Below are 20,335 nucleotides of genomic sequence, written 5' to 3'. Positions count from 1 at the left end.
CTTGACATTTTAATTAACCTATCAAGCTGCTGAACCTATATTGGGGATAGTATCTTTTACATTTGGTCTATAAACCAGAACAGATTCACTGCATCATTGACTTATTGTATTGGATAACTAACTAATGATCAAGGAAGATATTCAGTGTTGTACTCCAGTGTCCAGTGTCTATAATTACCATAACGGTTCATCGATGTCTATTTTAGGGTTGATTTATTTTATTGTGGTATTGCTTTATGTATTGATGATGTAAATTATGTTTTCCTTTGATATTGCTGTATCTGTATTTATTGCACCATATGCATTGTTCCATTACGAGTGCTTTGTAAGCCGCCCCGGGTCCTTTTGGGAGATGGTGGCCAGGTAGAAATAAAGTATTATTATAGTGATAGTGGCATTGGGATTTTCTTCCCATTCTTCCCCTACTACAATTGCCAAAACATGTTTCACAGGTTTTCCCAGTCTTCTGGAATACAGGTTTTTGAGATGTATTGTAGAGATTAAATTAGGGAAGAAATCAATGAAAGTCCACTATTGAAATTTGGCCCAAATGTTTCACTCACCTCAAGTATTGCAATGCTTATACATTCCATGTCTTATTTTACAATGTCTAGTTTCTCCCAGTTCCTGCTTTCCACATTCCATGCACTTATAATTTGTATTGTGCAGCTTTGGCCTTTTTTTCAGGTGTGAGCTTGTCAACAGCAGAACATCCTTTTGACTTGAGTCCTGTTGTGTCATTAGCCATAGCACTACTCATAGTTGTCTTCTGCTTTACTCCAGTAGCTCATTGAGTGCCATCCATCCTAGGAGTGTCATCTTTTGGCACTTTCTCCTGTTTTATTTTTGGATTGTCTCATCATAGGGTTTTCATGGTAAAAAAAAAACATCTAAAAGAGAGTTACTGTGTCTCCTTAAGCACAGTACCAACAAACGGTAGCTATGGTGTCACTGTCGATGTCTCTGAGAGATGGGTTGTTGTGAGTCTTCTGGACTGTATGGCCATGTTCTAGAAGCATTTTCTCCTGACATTTCGCCCACATCTATGGCAGGCATCCTCAGAGGCTGAACGATCTGGTGGAAACTAAATAAGTGAGGTTTATATATCTGTGGAGTATCCAGGGTGGGGGAAATAACTCTTGTCTTCATGAGGTATGTGTGAATGTTGCAATTTGCCACTTTGATTAGCATTTTAATGGCCCACACTTTCAAGGTCTGGCTGGTAGCTACCTGGGGAAATCCTTTGTTAGGAGATATTAGCTGGCCCTAATTTATTCTTGTTTGGAATTCCCCTGCTTTTTGAGTCTTGCTCTTTATTTACTGTTCTGATTTTTGAGTTTTTAAATACTGGTAGCCAGATTTTGTTCATTTTCATGGTTTTATCCTTTCTGTTGATGTCCACATGTTTGTGGATTTCAATGGCTTCTCTCTGTAGTCTGACATGGTGGTTCTCAGAGTGGTCGAGCATTTCTGTGTTCTCAAATAATATGCTGTGTCCAGGTTGGCTCATCAAGTGCTCTGCTATGGCTGAAAAATCCTAACTGCTGGTTTCATCCACAACATGTTCATGTGTGTAGACGAAAGATGTAGACAGCATGACATATGAATGTATGCTCTTCCTGGATGATGGTAAATGTTGTGAAGAGTATGTACAAAAATGTATGTAGTCGAGAAGACAACACTGAGCCATAGTATGGAAGAAGCTAGAGGGTACCCTTGGCTAATATGTTTACCTATAGCAAGATTACTAACGAAACATTACTATGTGGAAAAGTGAGTGAACATTGGGACAGAAGCAGAGTGAAGTCGAAGTCTGCATACCTTTGCCAGCCAGATACATATTCGGTTAGTTTGGATTGAGAGGCAACATGTCTTTGACCAGCCCTGGTGTCTCCAAAGGTTGGCCTTAGGCTTGTTTTGTTTTGAAATAAGATCAATCTGCTCATATTCAGCTGTTGCTGGGCTCTGTTGTTCCCACTCAAAATGTATACTAGCAGACCAAAAGATGATGCAAGAAAAACTTGATACTTCTTCAGCCAGCTGAAATTCCGACAATCGCTTTTCTGGCATGGGCAGCAGTGCAGTTAACTCTTCATTGATGTTCTGGGGTTGGCATTTCTCCATTTTTATCACTGCCCATCTGGCATTTCTCCATTTTTATCGCTGCCCATTTTTATCGCTGCTCTAGTGGAGTGGAAGGCTATTGAAGTCCCCTTGAAATCGGCAGAACTTAAAACTCTGCATCTGCCAGCTCATAGCTGCAGTCTGAGACATAATGATTTAAGAAGAAATCCTGTTTGAGCAACTAGGATTTTCCTCCATTCCATTTCTCAAGGCACAAGTTGAGGATTGTGCTACATGCCTTGTAGTTTTCCATGGGATTTAGACATTCCCGACTGCCTTTGGAATGCAAATATTTCCATCCTTTGCATACCAACAAACAAAAAGAGTCAGGGAAATTGAGCAGGGTTATAGAAAAGCCAAGAAAGGGTTTTTTTTAAAATCTATTTTCTCCCCATTACTCAACAATTCTTAAGAGGAATTGTCCAACCATTTCTTCTTGCAGACAGTGACGTCTTATTATTAAGAATGGCATAGCTCAGGTCCTAGGATCCTTCCATCATCTGAGCTGCAGCCAGTCACTGTTGCTAGATAAGGGATGGGGAAAGCTTAGCCATCCAGATGTTACTCTGCAACTCCCATCAGCCATAGCCAATGTTTACTGAAGGATGCAAGAAGTTGCAGTCTCTGACACTTGTAATCTAGACGGTATAAAGCTCCCTTTAAGAGAGAACATTACACTAACCTTTTAATGTGGCATTTCTTTAGTGAGTTTCAGGGAGAAATGATGTTCTGATACCCCTGTGCTTGTGTGCAATTCAGGGAAACACCACCCAAATGTACATTCATTTGCATATCTGGAAAGGACAGATGAATCCGAGAAAGCAAAATCTACAAATGAATGAATTCTTAGAGTGCTTCCAGACAGCACTAAATCATGGGTTTTCAACAGGGGCAAAAAATCCCAGGACTTCAGAAGAGGTCCACATACAAAACTGTTACTCCTGGGATTTCTACCTCTGTTGTCCAGACTTGTTCTGAGATTTAGAGGCTCCCAAGATGGCCAACGCGGGACTTCCGCTGGAAACCTTGGCAGCTTTTTTTTTTAAAAGTCTTGGGATGTGGATATATGGATATGCAGCTATTCAGATATGTGGATCTCTGCAAAAGTTTGGTTCTTTGTCCTGGCCAGAAAAACTGTGCCCTCCAAACATTTCATGAAGTACCTGCCATACAAATACACCTCATGGGGTAGGACCACTATTGCTCAAGTCAGCACTGCACAATGAAACAAGAACACACACTTTCAGCCAGGAACAGAACTTTGTCATTATTGACACTTTTTAGAGCCTGGCCGTCTGGCCATCTGCCCAAACAGATTTGTTTGTGTACTTATGGCATGGAACAATGGGGTGCTGTTCCTGGGTTATACATGGCTGTTCCTATTAGCCTCCTGCATGACATTGACTTTCAGTATTTATATTCCTCTCCAGCACATCCATGTCCCAACAGCCAGTAGTAAGTTTTTGCCATTTACTAAACTGTACCCATGTTGTCAGCATACACCGAATCATTCTGTGTTCCCTGGCATAAGTCCACCACGAAACTTGTCTGCACAGATGGCCATACAACAAGGTCTGACTAACTACAGTAATGATGACATTCTGTTCCTGGTTTGAAAGTGTCTGTTCCTGTTTCGTTGTGTGCTACTTAACGTGAATGTATTTGTTCCACCTCAGGAACTTGATTTTTCTGCCACAAACTTCATTAAACAAGTAAAGGACGAAGTTCCTCTTCCCAGGACAAAGTTTTTGCCTTCTACTCAAGTGTCACCTTCTTTTTAGGAACTGACCAATCAGGAACAAACACCTAAAACCTGGGAAAAAGTCCAGATTAAAAAATTCAGTGATTTCCGATTGCAGGGACATACAGACATGCGAAGATCCGGATATTCGGCTAAAACCCTGCAATATTCCCGCACCAGGAAATCTCGCTTTTTTTGCCTTTTGTAGTGATTGCTTCCAGGTTTACAGGGAATGGTGTCTGGCTCCTGGGATAAAGGTACTGTCTGGATGGGCCCTTAGTCAGACCAAACTATCTGTAGAAGGAATACCTGTCCAGAAATAGGAAATCACTGAGAGTGATATGTTGATAGGATCTTTATTCCTTTGGTAGGTTCTACAGGTAAGGGAACTCAAAACAGGTGGATCCAAAACAGGAACTGTCCTCAAAGTGCAAATCTGGATCCAGATGTTAAAAAGGACGTCTTAAGAGGGATTAGCCAGTCAATAGTTCAGAGATGGGTGAACATACGGCCCTCCAGATGTACTGTAACTCCCATTATATATCATTGTTGACTGCAGTGGTCAAAACTGATGAGAGATGCAGTCCATCCATGCCTGGAGGATGGCGTGCTTTTCTTTTCCTTGCAGCAGAGAGCCTATAAGAGGGAATGCCAATAATAGACATTTCGGAAAACTGACATTTGAAAAAGAGCCATGGGGAAGAGACATGGAGAGAGAATATGTGTCAACAGCTGCAACGATGTAAGGCCATAAAGAAAAGCTCCAATCGTGCATCTTTGAATGTAAAATATTGCTAAAAGCAATCAATAAAACAGCAAACGAGGCAGGCTGACAGTTTCCCCAGCTGTATTTGAATGTTTGAATAGATGATAAATTGTGTCTAGAGAGTAATACAAATCCTTTCCTACCTGCAGCTCTATAATTTGTCGGCCCCTGCAGACGCACAGCCATTGTACACCCACCCCTGATTTCCCAAACCTCTTTTTGCTCACAGTGGCTTTTTATCTCTGTCGAGCAGCCTTTTATTTTTGAAGGACCTTGAGAAAAAAGACTAATACTCATTCCAGTCCCATGAGTCCAGAAGAGGACAGGGAAGTCTATTGGAAAAAAAAATGCCATCAGCAGAGCCACTCTGGATTGAAGTTTGCTATTTTTTCCTCAGTAGTAGTTCCACAATATAAGTCTAATATTGATTGTATCCAAATTCATATCACCTCCTTGCCTTTTTCCATACTCGAATTCAGTGTGGTCCAACCTTTAGTTACCCGAGGGCCAATCAAACTTTAGTATAGGAATGTGAGAGCCAGAGACATTCCAGAAAGAAAACAAATTACATAATTAATATTGAATTACATAATTAAAATATTAATATTTAATTACATAATTAAAATATTTTTCCAGTAAAAAGGGCCAACAAAAATGAATTTGGTGGGTCGCATGCGGCCTGTGGGCTGCAGGTTGGACCACACTGCTCTAATTGTTACTAGTAAGTAGAGCACATATTGAAGCCCTTGAGATTGACTTGAGAGATTTGACACTGTTTTTAATGTCCACTCAAGCCATGAAAATTCCTTAGAAGATGTGATCAATTTCTGTGAGAATGCCCGAAACCTGTTTTATGTTGTGTATTACACAATTGTTTTCTATGTTTAATGACATCTCATAGAACAGTGGTTCTCAACCTGGGGTCCCTAGATGTTTTTGGCCTACAACTCCCAGAAATCCCATCCAGTTTACCAGCTGTTAGGATTTCTGGGAGTTGAAGACCAAAAACATCTGGAGACCCCAGGATGAGAACCACTGTCATAGAAGGAACACTTTGAAATGTCAGAAGGGAAAGAGATGACTTATGGTAAGGCAGAACAAAGACAGAGATGGACCTTCCTAATTGTCCTTCATATTGCAGTTGGTGTTGTGACTTCTATGTGCAGGATGTTTGTAGTAATAACTATCATGTGTGAGCATAAAATGATTTGTGAGAGTCAATTGGCCAGGGCCCTCTCAAATCCATCAGCTAGGCAGAGCAGTAAATTGGGTGAGCATTGAATAAATGGGCTGCTCTGCATATGATGGTACCTATTGTAAGAGAATATTTCAAGGAAATATCCAACACATGAAAAAGTTACTCCAAATTCCGAGTTTGAAACTTTAATCACAATCAGAGACTGAGAGAAGTACTTTCCTGCTATTGATCCTCACAATACTTAGAAGAGGGTGTTTTATTGCTCACATTGGTCTCTCATTGGTCCATTGGTGCCAGTTATAAGTGGTACCAGTTGTGTTTTGTTTAGCTTAGGTGATCTCTCATAGCTCAAGGATGATGGTCCTCCAAGTGTAGTGTCTTGACGGGGGATGCGTAGGTGGCTGTGGAGACCCATTCTTGACCCACATGTTCTTCCTCAGTGAAGGCATCGATTTTCAGATGGAACGTGGTCCCGGTCAGGGTTGGCTTGACACGCCTTCCTCTAAGTATGGAGTATGGGAGCCCTTAAGCATACAACTCTACAGTCTCCAGAATCATAATGAAAATAGTACTGAACTGGTGTGTGAGAAGTGATGTCATTATCATCGCAATCTCTTGTGGCTGAGTATAATTGTCTTGCAAGTGTAGAGTCTTGGAGGTGGGTCTGTACTTGACTATAGAGTCCTATTCTAAATCCGCATGGTCTTTCACAATAAGAACATAGACTTCCAGATAGAAGATTGGTCCGGTCCCAACAAGGGTTTGCTTGATACACCTTCCTCTTGGCACACTTCTCCATTTTACCCTCTATTCGTGCCTCTTCAAAATCCATAGCACTGTCGGTAACTGCTGACCTCCTGTTAGAATGCTCAAGAGCTAATTCTTGGTGTTTATTCCATGGTTTTTAAGGTAAGCTTTAAACCCACCTTTAAAACTCTTTTGCTGATTACCGACATTGTGTTTTCTGTTCTTGAGCTGAGAGTAATGTAACTGGTTTGGGAGATGGCGATCGAGTATTTGGACAACATGGCCAATCCATTGAAGTTGATGGTGGGGAATCGTTGCTTCAATGCTGGTGGTCTTTGCTTCTTCCAGGTCAGTGACATTTGTCCACCTGTCTTCCCAAGAGATTTGCAAGAATTTTTTTTGAGGCAACACTTATAGAATCATTCCAGAATTTGAGAGTGACATTTGTAGATGGTCCATGTTTCTCAGGCATACCATAGAGCTGGAGGACAATTGCTTTATAACCATGCATCTGGGTATCTTTACAAATGTCCCAATCCTTGAACACTCTCCACTTTGAAAAAATGCTGTGCTCACATAGCTTAGATGGTGTAGTATTTCAACAATGATGTCAATTTTTGTGGAGAGGGGATTGCCTAGATAGCTGAAATGGTCAACATCTTCTAGTGTTAATTGTTAGTCTTTATTGATGGCATTGCAGAGAGATTGGCTGGTGCCTGCTGGTAGAGAACTTTGGTTTTCTCGATGTTCAGTGAGAGGCCAAGTTTTTTGTATATTTCTGCAAAGGTGTTTAAAATGGCTTATAGGTCTACTTCTGAAGGAACATAGACTACGGTATCGTCAGCATATTGAAGTTCTATAATAGAAGTTGTTGTGACCATACTTTTGGCTTTCAGTCTGCTGAGGTTAAAGAACTTGCCATCTGTGTGATAGGTGATTTCCACGCCAGAGGGAAGCTTCCTGTCAACAAGGTGTAAAATCATAGCGAAGAAGATGAAAAATAGGATTGGGGCAATAATGCATCCCTGTTTGACATCTGATCCCACCTTAAATGGGTCAGTTTTGGAGCTTTTGCTGTCCAAGACTGTTGGCATCATGTCATCATGGAAGAGTTGTAGGATGTTCACAAATTTATTAAGGCATCCAGTTTTCAGGAGAATGGTCCAGACAGCATTATGATTCACTATGGCGAAAGCCTTTGTAAGGTCAATGAATGCCATATACAGGGGTTGGTTTTGTTCCCTGTATTTTTTTTTTTGAGCTGTTGGGCACTGAAAATCATGTCCACTGTTCCTCTGGAGGGGTGGAAGCCATTCTGGGATTCAGGGAGGATGTCTTCTAAAATAGATAGAAGGTGGCTTGCGGGGATTCTTGCGAGGAGTTTTGCAATGAAAGTTAAAAGGGAGATACCTTGATAGTTTCCACAGTCTATTCTTTCTCCCTTTTTGAAAAGGGTGATTGTAATAGTATCCTTGAATCGTCTCCTGGGATCGTCTTGGTCACCCATCCTTTTTCAGTAGGAAGTGATTTCAGAAGACTGGTGATAGAGAGAAAGAGGAATTAAGTTAGGTTGGCTAACAAGTAGCTCAATAACTACTTTGCCATCTCTGCAAAGATAGTATTTTCCAAACTGAAAAGCCAGATAATGAATAACTTTAGGGATGGTTAGTCAGTAACCCTAAGGCCTTACACATCCCTCAATTTAATGAAAAAAGTGATCTATTCAGGCCAGAGGTTGAACTTGTTCATTCGTTTGTTCATTCACTCAGTCGTTTTCAACTCTTTGTGGCCTCATGTATCACCCCACACCAGAGCTTCCTGTCAGCTGTCGCCACCCCCAGTTTCTTCAATGTCAAGCCAGTCACTTCAAGGATACCATCCATCCATCTTGCCCTTGGTCGGCCTTTCTTCGTTTTTCCTTTCATTTTCCCCAGCATCATGATCTTTTCCAAGCTTTCCTGTCTTCTCATGATGTGGCCGAAACAATTCTATGATTGCTAATTGAGACAGGAATTAGTACTCCAAGAAAGTAACTTCCCCAAACTCTTAGACTGAGGCAAATCAGAGGCCCTTGTGTCATCTGCTAGATCAGACCCTTGAGGCTGCTCAAGTGCAATGGTGAAAATATAAAGGCTTCCGCTGCTTCTGGAGTATTATTGTAGTCCAGGAGATCATCTGGGATTTGGGACTTCTTGTTGCACACTCAGAGTTTGAAATCTCCAGTGGCTTGCACTGTGGCAGAATAAATAAAATGGAGCCCTCAGTTCCATGACTGAGATAATGATTCCCACAGTGTTTAACCAACTCCCAGAGAAAGATACAGTAGCAGAAACCATAATAAAAAATATCCAGAAAAAAATAATACTGTATGTTTTTTCTCATGCCGATATCTGCAGAGATATCTGACACCTTTCACAATTGTTTTGAATCAATTGCACTGTTTCTCTATACTTCACGAGCAGTCAACAGTACCTCCTGTTAAAAAACTTCCCCATTGCAATGAGGACTGTCTATTGGGAAGCCTAGTGCTAAGGGGATAGTTCTTGCCTCCTAAACAACCTACAGTTGGGGTGTGGCAAATGTTGCCTGTGATCCTTATGTGGTTATTGGACCAGTTTTGGGAACCCTTGATGCCCCCCAGGACATGGCTGAAAGCCCCCAGACTGTGTATTTGAGTATCCATGGATTTTGGTATTCGTGAAGTGTTCTTGAATCCCTAGCAGATACCAAGGACACTATATATTTTAAATAATTCTGGGCCATTTGTGGCCCAAAAGATAAAGCCCTTCAAGGACTTTCCAAAAGGGGTCCAATTTTGGAAAAAGGCCCATGTCCTAAGGGAGTTTAAAGCACTGCAAGGAATAAAATTCAAGGTGCAGGTGATGATCTATAAAGCCCTATACAGCTTGGGCCCTGCCTATCTCCGTGATCACATCTCCCCCTATGAACCTGAGATCTTCCGGGGAGGTTCTCCTCTCTCTCCTGCCACCGTCACAAGCACGGTTGGTGGAGACGAAGGAGAGGGCCTTCTCGGTGGTGGCCCACTAGCTCTGAAACACCCTTCCCAGAGAGATTAGACAAGCCCCTTCTCTATCATCTTTCCTCAAGGATCTGAAAACCTGGTGATTCCTGCAGATCTTTGAGCAGGGCTAATCCTTGGCCCTCCCAGCCATGATCCCACTCAGCACTTTACCCACTTCCTGGCCCCATGCTATACTGTTGCATTTGACCTGCCTAGCACCTTATAGTTGGCCACTCCAACATTGAACCCTGGTCACTGTATCTTGGTTCGTTGATGGAGTATTCTATCATTAGTTCTTAAGTCTGTGTTAATTGATTGATTTGTATGTCTTGTGCACTTATGTTCATTATTGTATTATGTTTAGTTGTTGTATGTTTTTAAGTTGTTGTATGGTTTTCTGTTATGTTGGAAACAACCCTGAGTCACTTGGGGAGATAGGGCGGTATATAAATAAAGTATTATTATTATTTGAAACACAACAAGATGAGTCCACAGCAGACACTCTGCTGGCTGTTGTATTGGATCACACGTCGGACACTTCCCAAGTCTCTAGGACTGTGTGATGTATCGGCGAATAATGTGTGCAAATCCCAGTAAGGTGGCCTTCTGCAGCTGGCAGGTGGTAATTTTATCAGTGCTGATTGTGTTTAAATGCAGGCCAAGGTCTTTAGGCACTGCACCCAGTATGCCGATCACCATTGGACCACCTTGACTGGCTTGTGCCAGAGTCTTTGCAATTCGATCTTTAAATCCTCATATCGTGTCAGCTTTTCCAGTTGTTTCTCCTTAATCCTGCTGTCACCTGGTATTGCAACATCGACAATACATACTTTGTTTTTTAACACGATCGTGAGGTCAGGAGTATTGTGCTCCAAAACTCTGTCTGTCTGAATTTGGCAGTCCCAGAGTAGCTTGACATGTTTATTATTATTATTATTATTATTATTATTATTATTATTATTATTATTATTATATTGTATGACACAGCAAACAAGATAGATATGCTGGATTTCGTATCACAAAATCACAAGACAAACACTTTCCAAGTGTCTAGGACTGTGTGATGTATTTTCGGATGATGCGCACAGATCTCAATAGGGTGGCCTTTTGCAGTTGGCAGATCGTAATTTTGTCAATGTCTATTGTTTCCAAATGCTGGCTGAGATCTTTTGGCATGGCACCCAGTGTGCCCATCACCACCGGGACCACCTGCACTGGTTTCTGCCAGAGTCTTTGAAGTTCAATCTTGAGGTCCTGATAGCGGCTGAGTTTTTCCTGTTGTTTTTCATCAATGCAACTGTCACCTGGGATGGCGACATCAATGATCCAAACCTTTTTCTTTTCTACAACCGTGATGTCTGGTGTGTTATGTTCCAGAACTTTGTCAGTCTGGATTCGGAAGTCCCACAATATCTTTGCGTGCTCATTTTCCAATACTTTTGCAGGTTTGTGATCCCACCAGTTCTTTACTGCTGGGAGGTGGTACTTGAGGCATAAGTTCCAATGAATCATTTGGGCCACATAGTTGTGCCTCTGTTTGTAGTCTGTCTGTGCAATTTTCTTACAGCAGCTGAGGATATGATCTGTGTGTGTGTGTGTGTGTGTGTGTGTGTGTGTGTGTGAGAGAGAGAGAGAGAGAGAGAGAGAGAGAGAGAGAGATTGAGAGAGAGAGAGAGAGAAAGAGAGGAATAGCCTATGGACAGCACATGACTTAATTCCAAAATCCCTTAGCCAGGGCTTAGTTGAGATCAACGTAAGAGCAATCTTTCCCCATCTCAGCATTTATTTTGCCAAAAGGAAGGATGGAGAGAAAGTGTGAGCCCTCCCCAGTCTTAGCTTTGGCTCTACTCACTGCCTACCTATCAACTATATGTGACCCCCACCCCAGATGAACCCTGAAGAGACAAGGTTCTCCCCAGAAAATGAGTGTCCACCCTGTCTCTTATCAGTAGGATTTGGACACCTGTCCAGATGCTGCATGCATGTGTTGCTAATGCCACTTTCATGAATGCTAAAGAGCAACTCTGTACCAGGGCATAATGGAGTCTTGTGTCATGTTACTTATCAAGAAACATCCAGCATGTTGTAAAATTGTCCCTCAGTGGCAGTTTCATATCTCCCTTAAAGCTTCTCTAGCATACAATTACGTGGTTGCAACAAGGCTCGGAATCAGATGGAACATTACTCCAATCCTTTGTGATCATTCTTGAGTATCCACTGCTCTTCCTCTCCTTTTCCAAACAACTTATTATATGAGCCATTTGTATTCCAAGTCTGAAAGCTTTTTCCAAGCCAGTTTCTCAGCTGCATCCACTAGCGTCCATTGCAGCTGACAAGGAGAGAAACAAATAACCAGATCTAATCAAAATCTTTGCTAATTTACTATCCACTGCTCCAGAGTTCATTTGTTATATATAGATTCTGCTAGCAAACACAGGCCTGTTTGCAATGAGAAGGCAGCTTGCCGCACAGTGCAAAGCGATTAGAGGGGGGAAATGGCATTGTTTTAAATTGCAGCTCTCTTGAAAGCAAGGCAAAGTGTAATTTGTATGGCGCCACTGCAGCCATTCTTCTTGCATAGTCGTCTTGCAAAAAATGGATGGGTTTATTTTAATTCGCTTTTGGTATTTAGCTGCTCGATGGAAGAATCTGTTGCTTGGGGGATTTTAAAAAATCTGATGAGGCTTCCTTCTTGATAAATAAATACAAGGACTGTGCCTTGTTGTTCTTGAATAGGCAGCCAAGCTCCATTCAGGAATGGAGAGCCAATTGATTTGATTCATGTGGCCACCCATCAACAAATACTTTCTGGGCAGTTTAAAGATAAAAAACAACTCTGCTTCTCCTCACACCCTTGTCAATATGCAACCATCGTATGACCCTACTGAATTATACAATGAATGATATCCATGTCCATATAAACTATATATATATATATATATATATATATATATATATATATATATATATAAGCTGTGCCCGGCCACGCGTTGCTGTGGCGTTGTCTGGTGGTGTTGGTGAGAAATTGTTGAGGTAATGGTGGTATTGAATGTCTGTTGTATGGCTGTCTTTATGTTTAGTATGCACCCTGAAGTGGATTATATGGCAGTGTGGGGTCAAGATAATCCAGTTCAAAGCAGATAATATAAGATTCTAAATGGGTTATATAGATGTGGAAGGGCCTTGAGTCTACACTGCCATATAATCCAGTTAAAATCAGATAATCTGTGGAAGAGGCCTAAGTGAGGCCTAAGTCTTCCTGTCCCCTGGGCTGAGTAGGTTTGCTAGGAGACCAAGTGGGCGGAGCTTAGCCTTCTAACTGGCAGCAATTGGATAAAAACTATTATTCCTCTCCCTGTAATTAGGACTTTATTTTTCTTTTCTTTTTGTTGTATCAACCTAGAGCCGTGAATGATGGGTTGTGTTGTCAAATTTCGAGGTTGGGGGGCCTGTAGTTTTGTTGTTTTGTCCGCTGCCCTGATGCCATCACTCTTTTATATATATAGATATAGCCTGCAGACATACCCTCTATCAATCTGTCTTTTAGACCTAAATCTGTTTGCAAATAATTTGCCATTGAATAAATAATAATAAAAAACAACAAAGTTATTTCTTGGTGTTCCAATTTTTAGGCCTGTTCTTGAGGTTATCTGGGGCGTTGATTCAGAAAATTTCAATGGATAGACCGTGTCAGCTCTAGTTTCTTAGATATGGTTATCATTATTTCCTTGGGTGAGCAGATGAAGACTGACTGGTATATGGCATATGTTCTGTATCCCAAAAACTAGAGCTGATATGGAAAACTGGTGCCATTTTTGGAATTGGCAGGTCAAATATACCCAGAAATAGGTCTAACATTTGTGTGTGTTGACTAGTGTAATCAAAATATATTTTTAAAAATTCAATACATGAATACCACCTCCCCCTATTGCAGCATAAACATTTTTCTGATACAATACAATGGAATACAATAAGCATACAATTATTATTATTTTGGTTTGGACAAATGTTCGACAGTGGCATTGAAGAAAGAAAAAATCATTGAAAGTGAGGGCATAAATATACCTAATGCCCAAATATTATTATTATTATTATTATTATTATTATTATTATTATTATTATTATTATTATTATTATTATTATGACACAGCAAACAAGATAGATATGCTGGATTTCATATCACAAAATCACAAGTCGAACACTTCCCAAGTTTCTAGGACTGTGTGATGTATTTTCAGATGATGCCTGCAGATCCCAGTAGGGTGGCCCTTTGCAGTTGGCAGATCGAAATTTTTATTACTTATTATTATTATTATTGGTCATCAACAGATAATCTGGCTCTTTGCGTATAATGGAGCAGCAAAGAGGGAAGTTGCTTATAGCTGGGAAAGAGCCATTTTATCTTTACCATTGATAGCTGGAAGAATATTCAGGGCTATCTATTGCATTCTAGCACTGAAAAACCTTTTCACCCAGCACCACACCAGAGTCCAGTAGTTCTATCTAAAATGTTTATTGAAGAAAGCAGATAAAAAAGGGGAAAGGAGCATTTCCAAAAAGGGATTGGCAAAATAGGGAATACAAAATAGCAGTAATCCGAGAATGCCAATGTACTTAGAATCAAGCGAACCACAATCCACAGCAATACAGTAGAGTATCACTTATCCAACATAAACAGGCCAGCAGAAAGTTGGATAAGCAAATATGTTGGATAATAAGGAGGGATTAAGGAAAAGCCTATTAAACATCAAATTAGGTTATGATTTTACAAATCAAGCACCAAAACATCATGTTATACAAAAAAATTGACATAAAAAGTAGTTCAATACGCAGTAATGCTATGTAGCAATTACTGTATTTACGAATTTAGCACCAACATATCATGATGTATTCAAAACATTTACTACAAAAATGCGTTGGATAATCCAGAATGTTGGATAAGTGAGACTCTACTGTACTTCAAACATAAATCCATAAAAAATGAAAGCAGGAACTTTTCCAAGGTAAACCCTTCAAGGAAGCAAAGGTAGGAAACAGGACAGGAAATCTGAGAATACTTCAATCATGAACTTGAGAATACTTGAATCACGAACTTGAGAGCAGAGACAGGAAAGCCAGCTATCCTTATGGCAACGTTGTCTCCACTGAAAGGCCTGAAGCACTCACTCCTTAATTTAAGCCTGACCATTTCAAATGCACTCGGGCTTCAAAGTCTTCTCACAGATTCTCTCAGAGCATCCAATTAGTCTATTTTTCACTCCCTCTGTTCTCAAGCCTAATCTAGCTTCTCTTGAAAACTCCCCCGTCAGATGAAGGCCGTTTCCCAGGGGACCAGGGACTTTCATTTTCCTTTGTTTCTCCTGTTGCCTGGGAATGAGTACTGGAATCCAAAACATTGGCCTCATGTGGTTGCAATTCTTTCCTAGCACTGACAGGCTCTTCACTTTGAAACTTATCATTTCCCTCATCCTCTGAAATGTCAGAAAAATCAGAAAAATCCTCAGCTGCTTGTTGAGCTACAACACTATCTAAGGCTTTATAGACCACACAAAATGGTTGAGAGTTGCAGGTTACCCTACAGTGTTGTACGTAGCTATGTTCTTGAGTTCATAATGGAAGCACAAGAAGAAAAGATGTGCTTTGTTGCTCTCTTGTGGAAAGCAACAATCTGAAAAGAAGCCCAATTGCATATGGAAACTCTCCACAACTTCTGGACACTTGGGTCCCCAATCATGTTGAAAACCTTAAAATTTATAGAAGGCTTCCCTCCCCTAGCTGTGGAGAATGATGTGGAGGGCAGGGCATTAACTTATCTCCCAGCATATCCATTCTGAGGTAGTTTCTAGCCTTTGTAGTTGTCCAAGTAACACAAGAGGAAAAGGTGTCATATGTGGAACCACTGTGGCAAGAAAGTAGTTTGGTGCTCTCAGAAGAAAAATAAATGGAACCAGTCAGCTTTTGATGTATGTGAACTTTCAGTGTTCTGGGAATAAGTGACCATGTTTCAGCAAGCCTTCCTCCTCCGCCTTGCAGTCATCCATGAAATGTTCCAACTAAATTAATTATATTCTGTCTCCTAAAAATAAACCAAGCCATTTTCCCACCTCTGTGTATTTACTCTCCAAGCTGGCTCGCGGTCCCATTATGAGTACACTTTTCCCTCATTTTGAACACACAGTCTTTTTTGCACGTCTTGCTTGTGCTGCAAGGTTCAAGAGCCAGTCAGAAATCCTGCCACCTCTTCTGGGCTCCTGAGTCAGTCAGACAGACGTCGTGACAGGAAGTTAAAAATAGTAGGGTTTTTTTCTGCCCACTGTAAGCTGTTTAATATGAAGCACCTGTTTTCTGTGGTGATATTGACAGGCTTATAACAGTGAAACATGATGCTCCCCCAGTGAGCAAGCAACACCACATACTCCAAAACATAGCATAGCATTTCTAGCTATGCTAATGCCTCCTACCGCTACATATTTCCAGTAGTTATTGGGAAGACTAAAGCAAATTGAATTTCAAAGCTGAACAGACACAACTACTGTCAGAAGTATGCTGCTGTTCTCAAGGTTTTCCCTTCGTTCTCCCCACAGTGAGGCCCAGAACCACATCCATTTGAAGAGTTCTCATACCATTGTTACCAAAAATGCACACAGAGGGTGTACATTATTTCTAGCAAGTTTAAATTTTTCTTCTTCCCAAGACACAGCACAAGTTCTTTTTTTCAAACATTTTGTAATGTGCAGCATGTGGTTCAGTTCCAAGGTTCTCCTCCCTTCATTTTTCTTCATGCCTTATGTATAGTCTGTTTGGAGAGTTGCCTTCTTTTAATGTTACCGTGTTTCCCAAAAAATAAGACCTCCCAAAAAATAAGACCTAGTAGGGGTTTGGGGGGATTGCCAAATATAAGGCCTCCCCTGAAAGTAAGACCTAGCAACTAAGGCTGCAGCAGAGTTCCATTGGGAAGCATGGCTGTAGGGCAGAAGCAGCACTCATGCACACCGGAGGGAGGGAGAGATGCGGCTTGAAGAACCTTCCGTGGCTGCTGCTGTGCTGGCGTTTCTTCCTTCGGAGACAAGGCTCCGTCCTGGCCATGCTCCCTTCGCCCCCAAGGCTTCTGATTGGCTCCTGGAGCCAGGGCAAGGGAGGGTGGGAGGGAAGGAAGAGGGCTTTCCATTTGTCCTGCTCTTTCTGCTTCTTAAAGGTACAGGACGCATAGGGATTATCCTCTCATCCTTATTCCTATCCTATGCCATGAAACTTATTATTTTATACTCTTATTCTATTACTATATTATTATCATCATATTCTGTTACTATTATTATATCCCATTATTATATTATCCTATTAATATATTTTATATCATTATATTATATTTTTCTATTATTATTACATCATTATATTATTATTCTATTATATTTTCATATTATTATATTATTATTCTGTTATTATTATATTCCATTTTATATTATCCTATTAATATATTTTATATCATTCTATTCCATTCTATTATTCTATTATATTATCCTATTATTATAATATTATTATGCTATTCTGTTATTATATCCCATTATTATATTATCCTATTAATACCATATTATTATCATATTCTGTTATTATTATATCCTATTATTATATTATCTCATTAATATATTGTATATCATTATATTATTATTATATTATCATATTATTATAATAGTATATTATATTATTCATCGTTCATGACTACATTGAAACTAGAATAGAGAGAAATCAGCGTGGAAACCTTGTGAAACCTAAACTGCAAGAGGTACCATAGATTGTTGTACATGTAAATAATGGTAGTAACAAGAAATTCTTGATAGGATTCATAGTTTGTCTGGTTATGCTGGTTTGTGATGACAACTACTTTACAGTATATAATAAATGTTCATTTTGTTGTTCAACAACAAATGTGAGCTCTTCTTCATGGAAAAATAAGACATCCCCTGAAAATAAGACCTAGTGCATCTTTGGGAGCAAAAATTAATATAAGACCTTGTCTTATTTTCGGGGAAACAGGGTAGGAACACGGCAAATTGATGTTTGCTACCAAACACACATTCTCTATTATTTGTGAGATGAACTATTTTGACTACAAAGCCATTGATATAGCCCAACAATGATCAAGGAGTGATAGGACAATATTGAATGGATGTGAGGGGAAGTGTTGACTATGATATGGGCTGCCGGAACTGCCATGCATTGTGGCAAATCTGCCAGTGTCCAGAGGTTCGACGTGGACCCATCACCCCACACCGTACATCACCCAGCTTCCCTCCTACCTCATCCCACAGAGAGAACATCCACTGCCCGACTTCCCCCGTTGATTCCAATTGAACATAGGAAGCCTCCCGTGTTGCTGCCTTGATGCCATATGCTGGATATTCTATAGTTTTATGATGGAGCCCTGCTGGGAATAGTTCTACATTGTGGAATGGGAGCCAGTGGGCTCTGTCACTAAACTGTAGAGGATCTGGCGTATGCCACTGAAAGTTACCTCGTCTGATGAGATCATGGGATTTACTTGTGAAAAGTAAATAGGTTTGGGTTTTCTCTTGTGCTACTCCTTTATTGACCAAGGCGATAAAAAAAAATCTGTAATCTAATCTACTGCAACAGTATCATCCATAGTGTCAGGGCTTTCCCATTTCAAAAGTGTACAATCTGGGTATAAGTGTCTAAATCTGGGGTCCTCAAACTTTTTAAGCCGAGGGCCGGTCCACAATCTTTCAGACTGTTGAGGGACCGGATTATCATTTGAAAAAAATACAAACAAATTCCGATGCACACTGCATATGTCTTATTTGTAGTGCAAAAACAACAACAACAACAACAACAACAACAATGAAAGAACAATACAATATTTAAAAATAAAAACAATTTTAACCAACATACATTTATCAGGATTTCAATGGGAAGTGTGGTCGTGCTTCTGGCCAATGAGATAATCAAGTTAATTAGGGTTGTTGTTGCTGTTGTTGTTGTTGTGTGCCTTCAAGTCATTTCAGACTTTGGGTGAGCCTAAGTCTAAAATTTATTTATTATTTATTTACTGCATTTATTTACTACAATTGTATCACAACCTTTTCACCCCAAATTATATGTACATACAATATATTATATTATTAGCATAGCACAATATTAGCATTATATATTACTATATTGAACTATACCACTATACTGTAATATTATTAGTAATATTATATGTAATATAGAATATACAATTAATATTACTATATGGTATTATTATTAGTGTTATATTGTATTACATTATAATATTATTATCAATATTATATGTATATACAATATATTATATTCTAAAACTGAGGGCAGGGGCCAGGTAAATGACCTCGGAGGGCTGCATCCGGCCCACGGGCCTTACTTTGGGGACCCCTGGTCTAAATGAACATTCAAAACTTGAATAGAACTGAAAAGTGCTTTTGAAATGTAACTACGGAGTTGTTAAGGAGATGGACTTTTTGTTTAGACTTGATAGTCTGATGACATCAGAATGCAGTTTATCTCTTGGCTGGACCAAGTCTACATTCATCCTTAATGTGCCTTCCTAATCAGGTATTATAATAACACAAAGGGAATTCAAAGATCCTCTTCCTCAAATGCTTGTCTTTGCATGCTCTGAAGCCCACAATTCTATGCTAACAAGGAAAACCCGACGGTGTGAGTTTTTATTTGGGATTCTGTGTGTACCGGGTGCCTCCCTTGTTTTCTCCGCTGCCCTGGGTTCCCTTTTTACATCTGACCATTTTAAAAGAGAATTTATTATTGATATCTTCTCCATATGCAAGATTGTGTCAGAAGCAACTTGAGAACATACTGCAAGTCGTTTCTGGTGCGCAAGATGTTGCCCAGGGGATGCCCAGATGTGTTACGATCTTGTGGGAGGCTTCTGTCATGTCCCCACAAGCTAGAGCTGACAGATGAGAGCTCACCCCGTCTCGCGCATTCGAACCGGAAATCCAACCTTCAGGTCAGCAATCTAGTTGGCACAAGGGTTTAACCCATTGTGCCACCGCATCTCCTATATGCAAGATTGCATGACTGCTAAGCTACATCTGGTATTTTGCCATATTGATCAATGTTTTGTTGTGTTAGGTGCTATCTAGCTTTTGGGAAATGAATAGGAAATGCCTTTAGTTGGTTAATTTTCCCAGAAGGGTCTTTGGGAGAACATTGTCAGAAAATGCCCCCAACAAATAGACTAGGGAGGAGGCTTAACCTGCCTGATATCAGCTTATCACTAATCTGCAAACTAGCCTGGGGACCCAGCGATGCCCAGGTTATTTGAAAAAGGCATTATTAGTCTTTGAATGTTAGGTATTCTCAGTTTGGAGTGGGTGAACTACAATTCCCAGAATCGTGGGTCAATCCTCCCCAAATCTGCCAGTATTCAAAGTTGGCCATTTTGGTTCTGTGTACCAAGTGTGGTCCAGAACCGTCGTTGGCTGGGTTCAGTGCTCTTTGGATGTGGGTGAACTACAACTCCCAGAATCAAGGCCCATTTCCACAAACCCCTGCAGTATGTTCAGTTGGTCATGTGGTTTCTCTATGTGAAGTTTGGTTCCGGTCCATTGTCGGTGGGGATCACTGTTTCTCTGGATGCAGATGAACTATAATTCCCTATTCCCGAAACTTGTCCAATAGGTTCTGTTGGTTATGGGGGCTCTGTGTGCCAAGTTTGGTCCTGGTCCATCATCGGTGGGGTTC

At 40.4% G+C, this 20,335-nt stretch overlaps 1 protein-coding gene across 1 annotated transcript in view; it reads left to right on the top strand.

Moving 5' to 3' along the window:
• LOC134299560 (sucrase-isomaltase, intestinal-like) overlaps positions 1–20,335 on the top strand; it is a 52,573-nt gene that overhangs the window by 22,576 nt on the left and 9,662 nt on the right. The window lies entirely within an intron of this gene.

This window comes from Anolis carolinensis, chromosome 5 (assembly GCF_035594765.1).
Source record: "Anolis carolinensis isolate JA03-04 chromosome 5, rAnoCar3.1.pri, whole genome shotgun sequence".
Classification (NCBI taxonomy): domain Eukaryota; kingdom Metazoa; phylum Chordata; class Lepidosauria; order Squamata; family Dactyloidae; genus Anolis; species Anolis carolinensis.
Note: the sequence above shows the minus strand (reverse complement) of the source record. Positions and strands in the feature narration are given on the sequence as shown.